Raw genomic sequence first — 14,416 nt, 5'->3', positions numbered from 1 at the left:
TTCGCTCTGCATGTGTTTGAGCCTCACGTCCAAAATGCATCGATATGAAACACTATCGTTTCCATCTGGGCTGGTCTCCTCTCATATTAAAACAAAGAACAGAGGCAAATATTTCATCCGTGCTGTCAGTGCCAGCGTCTCCTGCCATGATGCGTGGCAGATTATTGAAAAAGGATTTCTCATGCGCCTGTCACAGGCTTATCCCCTGTTATTTATTTTCTCAGTGAATCACTAAATGAACATTTAGCCACCTGCCATCAGTCCATTACTTAGTTTTATAGATTATCATTTAAAGAAAGCAATTATAATGATTACAAGATAAATTAATGGCAGTTCATAAAGCGCCAGCTCCTGTTCTTTCTCATTTCAGGAATAAAGCACACGATAGATCACCACTGGAAAAACCTCCCAATTTTAAAAGACTAATAGAAGCATTCAATCAAACTAACCTTTACACAACACGACAAGTAAGATGAGTTTAAAATTACATCTATATATGTACGTGCAGTTTTATATGACTTTAACAGAATCAAAGAATTCACATCCATCCAAGATGGTTGTTATTTTAATTTCATAAATGCTTTCTTTTCAGACCACGCTGAAGCATCTCACCTTGAACAACAAAAAATGTCTTCTTTACATTCTGAACCCACTAAACGTGTTAACTTATAAAATGTGAACAGTACCATTTCAAATGTAATTTAAATCAGAAATGACTGGATTTCCATTAAAAGGTGTATTTGTATAAACTTGAACAGCCCTCCTTACACAGATGGCGTGTAAAGTGCTAAAGTGTGGATTGAGAAATTGAGGAAGGAAGCAAGATAGACAACCGCAACACAACTTACTGCCTATAATTAAGGTTGAATGACTTTCCCGGTCTGAATAGTTAAAAGATTAGAAGCAGGTGTTGAAGAAAAAAAGCAGCACCCCCAGCAAACATTCAGTCTTTCACTCTTAAAAAATATTTTTTAATTTGACCTCATTGCATAAGGCTCTCGTATAAAACACTTAACACTCCAAGTCAAAAATATGTATTTTTCAAACATGTCAGAAGCAGCACAAAACACAGACCTGGTGGTATGAAAATGATGTCAGTAAATTCAATCTTTATACTCTTGTTAATTACACAGCTCACTCTCTCTCACACACACACACACACACACACACGCTGCAGATGGAAGAGAGGGGCCACTCTATTTCTCGCCAGGTGCTTGAGCAAAAAAGGTCGCTTGCAGTGCCATTTCCTCTCACACACAGGCAGGCCTGGCCCAAACACACTGGCACTTTGAGCTCATTACTGGCTATTCACATAATCCTTTCTCTGTGTCCTCTCTGTGAGGATACTAATTTCACAACGAGCCCATCCTCACAGCCCACTTGTTAAAAGATAGTGGTTGAGCGAGAGAGGAAAGGGACACATGGTGTAGATTGAGACTAAAAGCTAGTCTTAACTGGGGGATACCTCCACAGTTTTCCCCCCGCTGAAATGAAATACAATTGTGTAACTGCCCTCCATTTTTCTCCATTTGCTACTCACCAAATGTATTCCGAAGCATTATACTTCGCTGTAAGAGACCCACTTTTTTTCAATTCAATTTCAAGAACCAATTTTCTCCTATTATTGACTTTAAGAGCGAGGCAGGAGGAGCAAGTCTTTGGCTTGTTTGTCATGTTCCCCTTACCCCTAATCTCCTCCTATTAGGTTATTGTACTTAGCAGATGTCTATCAGAGGCAGGAAATTATCTCCAAACCAAAAACCCTGTGACCCATCATCCAGCTGCCCTAGAAACAGCCCATCATGCACAGGTCTATCCCTAGGATGGTGCTGGTGTGAGAGCACACACACACACACACACACACACACAGCGCTTGCAAAATCACCTGCACTTCACTCACTCATCAAATCCACTCACAAGTCTCCTGTTACACCAGTGTGGGGATATCTCAAAAGCCAGGATGTCTATCGGCTCTTTCCCGTTCTGCCAACGCTGCTGCAGGGTTTGCAATGGGGGCGGAAGATCAGTCCCCTGAGATGAGGGAATAAGCTGGAATCAAGAGGCGGTGGGCTTGGTTGGCAGAGGGCTATTTCTAAGTTAAAAGGTTCTTAAACTGCAGAGGAGATCAGAGGAGATGGCTCCCCACGCCCAAAGCTGTCTGTCCAGATAAGCATCCTGCCAACTGCGGGGTGTAACAGGGTGGTCATGAGGGAATAGACGGCGAGTATGTGTGTGTTTTTGAGCTACACATGTTTCATTTGAATGAAAGAATGAAGCACTGAGACTTCGGCTGACGGCTAATACGTCAGCAATAATTAAAGCCCAATATTTAAGTATGGGCTAAGTATGAAAAACTGAGTGTTTGGTCAGATTCATCGTCCTGTTTCGTTATTGTTTGATCAGATTCCTGTGTGCAAAGCTCTTGTATAGCTGCTTGTGTTTAGAAAACATTTAACATTTGGGAACTGTTGTCAAATGAGATTAGGTTTTGTAGAAAAACCAGCCCAGTATCCTATGAATAATGTTAGATTAGATATGTCCGCACCTCAGGATTTATGTCCAATGTCATGTAGCGTTCCCTATACGTAGCGTGGCTGAAAGCTGAGGCATGGAGGACGGTGTGGTAGACGTCTGACAGTTACAGCATTGCAACTGATGTCCACCTTTGTCTTAACTTTCCAAACCCTTACCATACTGTCACCATGTTGTATTTACTCTTACCACAATCTTTACAAAACATTTACCATAACGTACATGCATGCAGAGATGCAGGAATTGCATTCATTCATTCATTAGCATTGAAAAAAAATAAATAAAGTGAAAAATGGTTTGCAAAACCGTCCAATACCAATGGACTTGTCTGGCAATAAAGGTGTTAAAAACCATGTTATATTATACCTTTTCCAAGTACTAACGTACTGGAAGAGGTATCATTTTGGTATTGATAGTGAAAGCCAATTGCCATGCTTCTAGAGGTTTGACTGTCTCACTTAAAGTGTCTCCAGTGAAGTTCACCCTCCCAGTGGAGGACCAGCCGTGGTCTGGGAGCCTGGCAGGCAGCCTCCACAATGAGCAGAGGCGGGGCTTCGACCTAATTGAATGGTGACCCTGCCGTCTCACTGTGGGACGCCCTATGCAATGCTTTTAACAAGCTGCTGTGTGTCCCCTCTTAATAAGCCCAAACAAGTTAATCCAATCGACACACTCAAACCCTTTCTTTTTCTTTAACAAGGCACTGCCTCTACCCCCTTAATCCCCGGCTCCCCCTTCTCCGCCACCATACCGTCACATGAATGGAGGGAGAGTGAAAGGCTCCATTAGGAAGGACTGGCGGTAAACCCCTTCAGCTCGGTACTTTCCACACATCCGCACTAAATAATTTGCAACCATACTGTATACTCAAAACACACACACACACACGCACACACTAATGCTCACATGTGCCTGATATAAAACTGGTCCACTTGGATGTGGCACACAATGAGAGGGCTATGTTCGCCGACCCTGATCCGCACACCAACAACAATACACACAAACAAAAATTGTGAGGGGGACGTTTGCCGACAGGCACGCACTCTGGGACATAAAAAAGGCATTGTTAACAAACCCTCCCTGCTCCACAAACAAGAGCCACTGATTCCCAAACAATACAAGCCCCTGGATGCACTCACCCACCAGCTCTGCACAACCTCACACCAGCACAATAAATAACCTGCACAACAAAAGGCCATTGTGTGTAAAAGCCTACAGTTTAGGCATTATTGCCATGATATACAGCGTTGGAATAACATATTGGCAGCGGATTCTTATATATACGATGCAGCATATCACTGTTATTGGGGCTTATACAACCTTGTATGCTGCGCAGTCGTATTTATAAGACGTTTCTCTGCAGATGAAGGGCATCTTGGCAAATACACTCGGCTGTTAGCTTTCTTTATTCCAGTCAGCTTCAATAGCTTCACCCATGGGATGAAGGGTGAGGAATGTCTGGCAGTCCAATAGCAGCGAGTCGTCTGTCATCTCTAATCAAAACACGCCTGCCTAGACTAATGTCAACCCTGTAATAGCAATGACGACTAATTGACTTCACAGCCAACTGCTGCATCTTTGTGCTGGGCGAAGTCTCATTAAATAACAGAAGGCAGCAAGTATGTAGAAAATAGCTGAAATCCAGCAAATTAAGATGAATGAAATTTAAATTCAGATTCATGTGGATGTGTTACAAATACTGGGATGAGGGCTTTTAAGCGTGTTATGAAACAATGAGAATATTATTGTGTATTAAACTTTATATTTCAAGCCCCTACCTGAGCAGCATTCGAGGTGGCATGTCCAATCAAATGGTCTTGTTAGATTCAGTACGAGCCTCCAGGTGTCGATGGTGGATTAGCGGCTAGTGAGTAGCCCCACTGTGGTCCAGCTCACACAGTACCGTCCACTTCTGGCACCACAGATTCGTAACATACTCTGCTTCTTTGTGTGATTTGACACATTGAAACTTTGTATCAGGCTTAACTATCTACTACAATGGCTAACCAAGCGAATGAGGAAAGCACTGCAATCATAGGAAAAACAACCAGAGACGGCAATTTTCTGAAGTATTACATGTGCAGCTTTTAGTGGAGTTCCCCACAGAAGTCTATGCATACTCCTCTTGTTACACCTCCACCATAGGTGAGCGGTGCACAGAGGCAGAGTGAGCTAAGCCCGGATCAGCCTCACCTTGACATGTGGAATCTACAAGTACCCTGAGCATACGAGGGTTATGTTACTTGACCTGAGAGCTAATTCAATAAGATAATGATCTTTCACAAACGTTTGTGTGTCATACTACAGACTTGACAGAGGAGGGACACATAACAGGATGTAAGGAAGAACCAGGCTGCATTCAACTGGTATAGAATATTCCAATCGATGCTGTGAGAACTGAGATGTATTCACAATGAAAGAAGGAAAACAATTTCATAGAAACCAGCTTTAAACTCATAAAGCATGAAGCGCAACACTAAAATACAAAAAATAGCAGTGTGACAAGAGTCTAAATGCACAGTTTTAAATAGTGGCACACATGTTCTTGTTTTTATTTAAATTATAATTGAGCAATGAGATGTAAAACTCCACGACAACAAACTAAATTCCCAAGTCATGATTGGATTTCTGTTTTAAAAAGCTGTGTATCCTGAGTTCCACTCTGACTTGTGCTCAGCACACGCCTGCGGTCCCATGCTGAGAGATTCCCCTCTGTAAAATCTGTTGGTTTGCAGCACAGTACAAGCGAGGTGCTCTTACAACACGACTGAGCCTCTGTGCTCCTGCTGATGCCAGCGAGGGACTTTGAGCAATGAGAGCGTGGCTTAAGATTGTCAGACAAACCACAGGGGAGGCACATCCTCTTCTCCTCTTATTGCCTCAGCCTTTGTTGCATTGCTTTGCGAGGCAGCAGCATCAGTTGTCATCTAATACCACTTTCACACAGAAACCCTGCTTATGTTGTGACATATTGAATAGATGTGGAGGGTAGCTGTGGAGTTTACTGAACTGTTGATTGCAGATACACCGGAGGACTGCTGTTGACAAAATACCTCCTCAAAAGGACAGTTTGAATTCCAATGAATTGAAGACAAGTTTGGCTGCATTAAAAACGAATCTAATATCACTAAAAAAAAAAAAAAAAACTTTTGCTGCAGATGCAACCTCACCAGGCAGGACTTTCGAACATAAATCACAAACCCTCCACACTAACTTCAGCCAAATGTGAAAAATGAGCTGTGCTTTCTTGGTTTTCATGCGAGGATTTATATTTCATACCATTTGTAAAGCATTGTTGATATTGCAAAATTTCTTATCCCAATGTGACACAATCCTTTATTGTCTCAGACAGGTCCATTCACAGCTTAACGCAACAACAATAAAACAAGGGCTCTTTTTTTCCCCTCTACCCGTCCTACGGTGGCTCACTTGAATATTCAAACAGTGTTCATTGTCTTTTTGTTTTGTGTTCATTGTTTGTTGTGCTGTCATTCCTCAGCTTAGCTCCTGAACTTCAAAGAAAGGCTGATGTCAATTTATGATGAAATGGAGTGAGCAGGCGAGAGAAAAGATGGAGACAGAGAGAGGGAAAACCTTCACGCAAAATGGCCCTGCCCCAAAATGTATGCTTATTAATGGGTGTTCAATAAATCAATGGAATATAATTAAACTCAAACAATGTGATTTGTTCTCTCACTTGCCGAAGCCTGACTCCGAACATCGCTCTCTCCGCAGAGCCGAAGGTGACCCCAATTCCCATGGTCCAAAGGCGGACTCCGCCGTCTTTCTCTGGAGGGTGTCATGGATCCAATAGTCAGTCATGCATAACATTAGTGCGTTGTGAAGCCCACAAGGCAATCAAATAGTGCACCGTTGAAATGTTGACACTGATCTCATTTGATATATTTGAAGTGTGACAAAGCCATTTTTGCTCTGCTGGATATTACAGACCATAAAAGAGAGGATGACACAAGCGCTCACAGCTAAGCTGGAAAAGGAAGCAGGCATTTTTCTCCCCATATTCTCTCCACATTGCAGTTTCTGTCACAGAGACAAGCCTTTCCCGTTCCTCCGTAATGTGTGCTATCCAGCTGTTGTCATCCTGCTCCCTCTCAAAGCCGGCCCTGACCATGCCAGCAGAGGGAATCCAATTGGGCAGAGTGGGAGGTGAGTCTGCGGTTGGTAATCACCTGCTGGCTAAAAGGCACAGATGGCACAAACGCCAGCAAGATGTTGTCGTGCAGCAGCAATCCAAGAAGTCTTCCCGACAGGCCGACAGACAAACACAGAACCCTGAGAAAGCCACAGCGAGCGGAGGAATCGCAGCATGCCGATTTGAAGCAGAAATCTGGTGACCTGGCAGCCAGTGAGCTACCTGAAGTGCAAAGAGTTAAAGCATCGATCTCGTGTTTCCACAGGCAAGGTCTTGGTGTCACTGCTCAGTGATTGGGGAAAGTGAAAAAATGGGCAGGTTGTAATGATTTAACTTGGTAGATGCTTTCCATGACAAAAGCAAAGCGATAAGGGTTCCCGTTATCAGCGAGTTGGACCAGCCACAGCGAGAGAATTGAGAAGCGAGGTCATCACGGAGACAACGGCATATGAGGAGACTGATTATCTTTTCCTTCTCAAGTATTTTGGATACATTCCGTCGCTGCTGTGATTTATTTTTCTTGCTCTCACGTATCAGGTCTCAGGACTACACATCAGGGAGAACACGGCTGGTCTCCACCTGCTCACATTCACACTTGAGCTGCCGTGACTTTAAATCTTCCGACACGCTGGAGACAGTAAATTCAAGTTTCCACCGGGATTAACAGAAGATATACACCGATACATTTAACTACAACAGTTTGAGCGAACGTGCAACTGTCACTGAAATCAGGTGCAGAACCTGTTAGCTTTTCTCTCTCAGCTAGATGAAGGGAGTTGGACGAAGTCATTTAGTTTATTGATGTTGCTTGCAGAGATTTTTTTTAATGGTACTCAAGGCTCCCAACACATCAAACATACCAGAGTAAAAACGCCCCGGAGACATCCCTCTTTCTGAAGACTCCCCAGCAGATGAGCTCCTTCTGCTCTGTGTGTTACTGCTCGTGCCTTGGTTTGTCCTTCACAAGAGACAGGTAACACTGCCAAGACCCAGTAATTAGTGCAGATGGAGACTGTAATACTCTCCTCCCCTCCCTGCAGAAATGCCAAGGGAGGCAATCTATAAATTCCTGCATATTAATGCAATTTAAAACCACTCCAGACACCTTGCTGGAGGCAGGTGATAAAAAGGTGAAAGGCAGACTATCTGGCACACAGCTGCTGATATGTCGGTGACATCAGTCCCGTCTCAGCAACTTCCCGGCCCGACACCCCTCAACACACACGCACACACAGAAATAACTTGATAATCTATCTCCTCTCTCGGAAAATGCTCTCCAAATCCTGACCTTAGGCCGTACAACTGGGTCTCTATCAATAATTAAATGGTAATCTAAAAACCCATTTTAGTTGGGTCATCTTTCTGCGCCATTGTCCCGGCTTTTCTTCTTCCTCCGTCTATTTTCTCCTCTTTCTGTAAGATCTAGTTAGAGATGCCATTAGCATGAGCGAGCAGGCTGGTAATTGTCTTCACCCTACTGAGTGATCCCTGGATAGAGGATTAGGCGGAGAGAAAGCCCAATTTCAACTCGGAGCACAGATGCTGCCCAAAGCCACCCACTCCAGATTAGATTAGACTGCAGAGGGATGAAACCCACTGGTAACTTCAAGCAACATTAGACAGCAAGCGTGGACAGGAGGAGGAACTTTTGTTGACCTTTCACCAGCAGCTGTGACCCCCGATTTTCTTTTTTCTGTTCTCTTTTTGGAATTTTTCTTTTTAATCTACTAATATGCTTTTCTGTTGAAAATGGGGATTTGGGGGAAGGCAGTTTATAATTTATCTCTCTGTGATGTACAAAGAGTATTTAGAGCTGAATCTCCCTAAATCATCCCCCTGGGCCACCCTGTCCGTCACTAATCTGCCCGCCGCCGCCGCCCACTCATAAGAAGGTGTCAAATTTCTGGCACTTCTCCATGGGATAAGCACTTCAAACACCAGCGCTTCTCCTCTTGACCTTTCCACAGAGATGATCGATTAAGCCCGTTGGATTTATTCCATAAACAGGCAACCATTACATCAAAAAGGCGAGGAATTTACCTCAGAGGCAGAACTTAAAATCCATATAATCCATATAATCCGGTCTACTTTCTGTTCCCAGAGTCAGAACTAAACATGGAGAAGCAGCGTTCAGTTTTTCTGCTCCACATATCTGGAACAAAGTCCCAGAAAGCTGCAGGTCTGCTGAGACCCTCAGCTCATTTAAATCAAGATTGAAGACTTTTCTGTTTGCTGCTGCTGTAAGAAATTTGAGTAAAAAACTGTAGTTAGTAGATATAATAAAAGTGTCTAATAATTCATAATTAATAATTCATAGTTAGTCATAATCATAAGGGTTTTGAGAATGCATAATTAAGATAAACATAAGCATAAACAAACATGCAGAAGCATGAAACATCTGCCAAGTTGCAGAAGTATAAACTTTTATTTTGAAGGATTATTATAGATGGGATTAAAACGTAACTGACAGTCATTGAATGTGATAGTAAACACAGGGCCAGACAAGTGAATACGCACCTGGAAGTTAGCCAATAGCAATTGAGATAGACGGAAGGGGAGGTGTGTCAAACAGGGGTGGGAGGGGTAATTCAAAGTCTTTTTCCTCGCTCTGTCTCACCTGGAGGCTCCCGGACGACAGATGTGGTTAACCGGAGGAGCCGAGCGAGGTTTTTTGCAAATGGGGTTTTATTGTTTTAATATGTCATAGGAGTGTACACTCCAATGTATAACTGTAATCGTGCTTACATCAGTGGAATTAAATTCCTTATAATTGTAAACCAGTTTTGGTAGCGTTATTATTGCAGCGTGTGTGTCGACGGCACAAGCCGGCCACATGGCTGGCTCCGGCCTCCCCTTTGTTATGAGGTAAAAATTCTTCCATAACAAATTTGGCGAACCCCAGATGGGACAGTCTTGCCGGCCTCGCTGTGTGTGCTGACGGCGGCATTAGTCAAGCAGACAATCCTGGGCCCACAATATCGGTCGGCAGAGCCGTTTCATGAAATCTGTGAGTTAGCTATTAGGAACCTTAGGGGAATCTCTGCTTGGCTAAGCGCTGCTAACGGCTAACGCTACGTTGCCGGTGGCCATGTTCCACGAGGGAGGCCTCGTTCCACTGAGGTAAGCTATGATTTGCAGTCTGAAGAGAGGGGACTAGTTCAGTGAATACTGAGATTCAGAGCGTTTGGTAAACTGCGAGGACTGGGAGCGCTGAATCGATAAGCGTTGATGGGCGGCAGCCCTGATAGGCCGAACTGCGTGTTCTTTGGGAGTGGCGGACCAACACTGCTCGGTATAGGTAAGAGCCCGATGTCCGCGGATTACCTCGCCGGCCTTACCTAGAGTTTGAGTTTTGGATGGTGTGGTTCAAAATGGAATAAATACACTGACAAGAAGGAGCTGGTGAGCCAGGACAGCTTCGGTAGCTTTGGAAGCAACCAGGCACTGCTGCCGGGAATCGAGTCTGCAAAAGGTAAGATTGCCGCGGGGTGCTGGGAGGCTTTTGAATGCAAGATATTAAAGGACGTTCGGGTGGGTAAAAGATAAATAAGTCCGGTAACAATTGTGTCTTGTCATGTGCGTGGTTGCCGTGTTGGCGATACGATTGTGAGAACACACTGGGTGAAGGGTTATATACGACGATCGTAGGGTCTGGTTAAACCAGAGGGTTTAAGGAAAAAAACCGGACGATAAGTCCGATAATACGTGTGACTAGTCTGTGTTTTAGCAGCGTGGAAATACGTTTAAAATGATGACTAAATAAGTCCGATAATACGTGTGACTAGTCTGTGTTTTAGCAGCGTGGAAATACGTTTAAAATGATTAACATTGCATGACCGCGCTGTGGGGAGCTAACGCTAGCTACGTGTAGCTCCGGCGTTGCGGCACGCTGTATGTAAAATAAGTGCTTATACAATAAAATAACGGCTGGATTGAGAGAGGAGACAGAAGGCGTATGAGTGGAATTAAAGTGTGGGATTTTGGTGATACTTGTGTGTGCGTACGCTTTATCAGAAGCTCCGTTTTTTCGTTAGCATTGCGGATAGCATATCTGAAAAAAAAGCCGGTTTCATGACAACTTCCGGTTTGGCGCAGAACAACTTCCGGTTCGGCGCAGACGGCAAGGCAAGTTTATTTGTATGGCACATTTCAAAGTGCTTCACATAAAACCATTAAAAGCATCAAAACATAAGGCAAAAGAAAAGGAGATTTAAAAACAATTAAAGATTCATTGTCTAAGAGCTGTGAGCTTATATCCTGACCTTAGTTTTAATTAAGCATTATAACTTTAGTCGTTGACTTTGGTTTTAATTCAGCATTTTAACAAAGATTAATGATTACAGTTGTTCTTCAATTCTTGAACTTAATTGTGACTCGTTCTTGTGCAGACCAGAGTGTAAGTGCAGTTCAACAGTTTGACTTGCATTGGTATCTCTGATTGAATATCTTTGAACACAGTTATTGATTTTTAAAGTTGAATTTAATATTTAATTGATTAATTATTCATTGTTTTTTAATTTCATTTTACTTCCAATTTTAAACCTTTCGAATTCTGATTTGGAACTGGATTGTGATTGTGATTCTGATTTAGATGTTGAGTTTGATTTCGGAATTCTAGCTTCAATTTTGGATTCGAGATTCCTTCACATATCCAGTATTGACAAATTTTGGTACATTTACTAATTTACACAGTTCCTAAGAATCAATTTTGACACAGACGGCGCAACATATTTGAGAGATCGTTGACCTCTCTTACACTACAGACGTATGCTAACATTTACTGCTGAACTTTTGGCAGTTCTGTGTTCGTTTTAGTCAAGGTGCGTGGCTGAGTGGGTCCAGATCTGGGAAGTGGAGCAGCGGATCCCAGTTTTGGAGTCAGCGGCCACACGCCATACAGCACAGAGGGTGAGTTGACTTTGATTCATGTGATGACAAGCATGCACATTTAATACACACATTTGAATACTCCTAGGCTGCATAATGTTTACATTAAAGAAGCAGAGTAAGGAAGTAGGAGAGCTGGTAAAATCCAACGGACAAGCTGAGTTTGTGCCATGGGGACATCGAGACATGGACGCACTGGAAAAGGCGTTGCCACCGCTGGCAGGTGGAGCCAATCCGTGGATCCGTGTCTTTGAAAAACTCACAGCAGCTGATAAATTGGCATTGGGAGACATCCGTGCCGTGATGATCCACACCGAAGGAACAGCCAAATTGAACATTTTGGAGGTAAGTACAGGAACGACCAACAGGGGGGATGAAACCCCATTTGACAACTTTCGAGGTGTTTTCTGGTCAGCAATGCGGAGAATCTGGGCCAAAAAACCAAAAACGAACTCTCTTTCGGGACTGAAGACAAAACCAGAAGAAGAAACCCATCAGTACCTGAGGAGAGCTGAAGAAGAGTGGCAGAGGGCAACAGGGGGGAGACATGACGGCAATGAAGCCACCACTGTAGTATGGCGACACACTGTGCAGATGGGCCTGCCTCCACCGGTACGGACAGCGCTGGGAGAAGTAGTAGGCTTGAGCAACATGAAAGATGCCATGTGGAGGAAACACCTAACTCACTACAACCAGCGACAGCTAACTGAGAAGACAAAAGGACAGGAAGACATAGAGAGAATGCAGCGGCGACTGCTGAAACTGCAAGTAGCAGAGGTCGACAGAGAATTAAATAGAAAAGTTCAGGCCAAGAAACAGATGATAGCAGCAGAAGCCCAGCAGCAACAAAATCCAGCAGTACCAGCCCCCACGGTGGTGTACAATCAGCCCCCACCACGATGCAGAAGTGGTGCATCCAACAGAGGGAGAGGTAACGATAAAGGGGGGGGCGTGGGGGTCTTGTAAGTAAAGGAGTGTGCTACGTATGTGGGAGAGAAGGTCATTGGGTGAGGGATTGCCCTCATAAAAGAGCAGGAGGACCGATCAATGCAGCACCACAACATGCTCCGTTCCCACCACAACATCAGCAGCACCTACGACCAGGTCCAGCTGGACCTCCTCCCATGAGACATCAACAGATGCCCATGCTGTCACCAGGACCATGAGGAGGTTCAGTGTATAGCAAGATACATAGATGGTTGCCATGTGATCCCTTACAGCAGAGATATCGAGGTGAAGGGGGGATATGGTAAGGTGTCAAACATTTATGGTAAGGTGTCAAACGTTTTTTGTAGATCCACATTTAGAATCGTTTTCAGTAAAGGTGCTACTCACAAATTTTGAGATTTAATAACGTCATGATAAACCACAACTAGACTTGCTAACTCTAGAAATTGAGAAATATACGGGAGCTCTAACTAACATGAGCCGAGTGTTGTTTCCTCAGGTGACAAACGCAGAAGCAGCAGCTGACGAAAGGAAGCAGGCTGATGTGTCACCAGGCAGTCTGGTGTGGATAAGAGTCCATGAGCGCAGGTGGAGTGAACCAAGGTGGACCGGTCCATGGGAGGTAGTATTGGCAACCTCACTCACTGTGCAGCAGCGAAGGTAACGAGTGTGACACTCGCAGAGACAGGAGTGAACATCAGACAGGAAAATTTGAAGTTAAAGACACCTCAAAAGAGGGTTTAGACAGTACTGACAATGACGTTTCCCCCACAGTTTAAGCGAGGCCTTCCATTGGGAGACTCTAGCTTCAGTAGGTTATGGAAGTCTGTAGTTGCTTTCTTCCTGATTTCAGTAGCTTCCCTCTTAGTATGTGGAATTAACCACAGACAGGAACCAGATCACATGCATGACTACATCAGGATTCGACATTTAGCCTCAGTAGCTAATCAAACCGATCTTAGACCACGTAGAGAGGCTTCTCTGACGACACTCACCTATGAAAATGTAACTCTCACTCTTATGTTCAAAGAAGGTACAACATCAACGGTCCAGTTCGACTTCTGTGAAGTCGTTTCCGGTCCCAGGTATGAACACATCTACGGGTGGATGACCAAAACCGTGTGCATCATAACTGACGAGTGTGGGCCTGCCACACATAAGTATGGGAAGCTGTTATCATATTATGCCTGTGATGTGTACAAAGGGGGTGGGTAGATGTAATCCTTAAGACTTACCTAAATTGACTGACGGAGGACTTTACGTAATACAGGGAAAGGCTACTGATAGTCCTGCCCCACAAGGGCTCATTAGGATTATTGTTAAGCCTGTAAAAAGACCAGGTTCGACATACGACTGACGCAGAGAATGAGGTAAGGGGTGGAAACCGGAATGGCAGATGGGAATTTATGGTGGGTACAATATACGGCTTCAAGTCAGTAGTACAGATTGTATTGTGTGATCAGGACCGAGCAACCCCTAGCAACACCAGTTCCTTCAAGATTCAGACTCATAAGTCCTGAATTTAGTTGTATTTTAACTCTGTTTACTGATGACACTTTGCCCCTCCAACACACTTGTCAGAGGCTACACTGGCATTACCCACCTGTAGAATATAATACCCCACCTCTGTTCAAGGTTACAGAGGGTCCATTTGATTGTATAGTCTCAGATACAGCTATGGGGCCCAATGTAGGTAGTATTATTGCAAATTGTAGCCACAGTCACAACGCTAGCGACTATCTATATAACAGTGTGTTAAGACAGACAGCACCTAGAGCTGATTTATGATGGTGGTGTGGAGGAAGAACCATATATCCAATCCAGCCTAAAGATTGGACCGGTAAATGTGCGTTGATGCAACTCATATTGTCATTCTATATCTTGCCTGTCACTGAT

Source organism: Melanostigma gelatinosum (genome assembly GCF_949748355.1).
Source record: "Melanostigma gelatinosum genome assembly, chromosome: 6".
NCBI classification, from domain to species: domain Eukaryota; kingdom Metazoa; phylum Chordata; class Actinopteri; order Perciformes; family Zoarcidae; genus Melanostigma; species Melanostigma gelatinosum.
Note: the sequence above shows the minus strand (reverse complement) of the source record.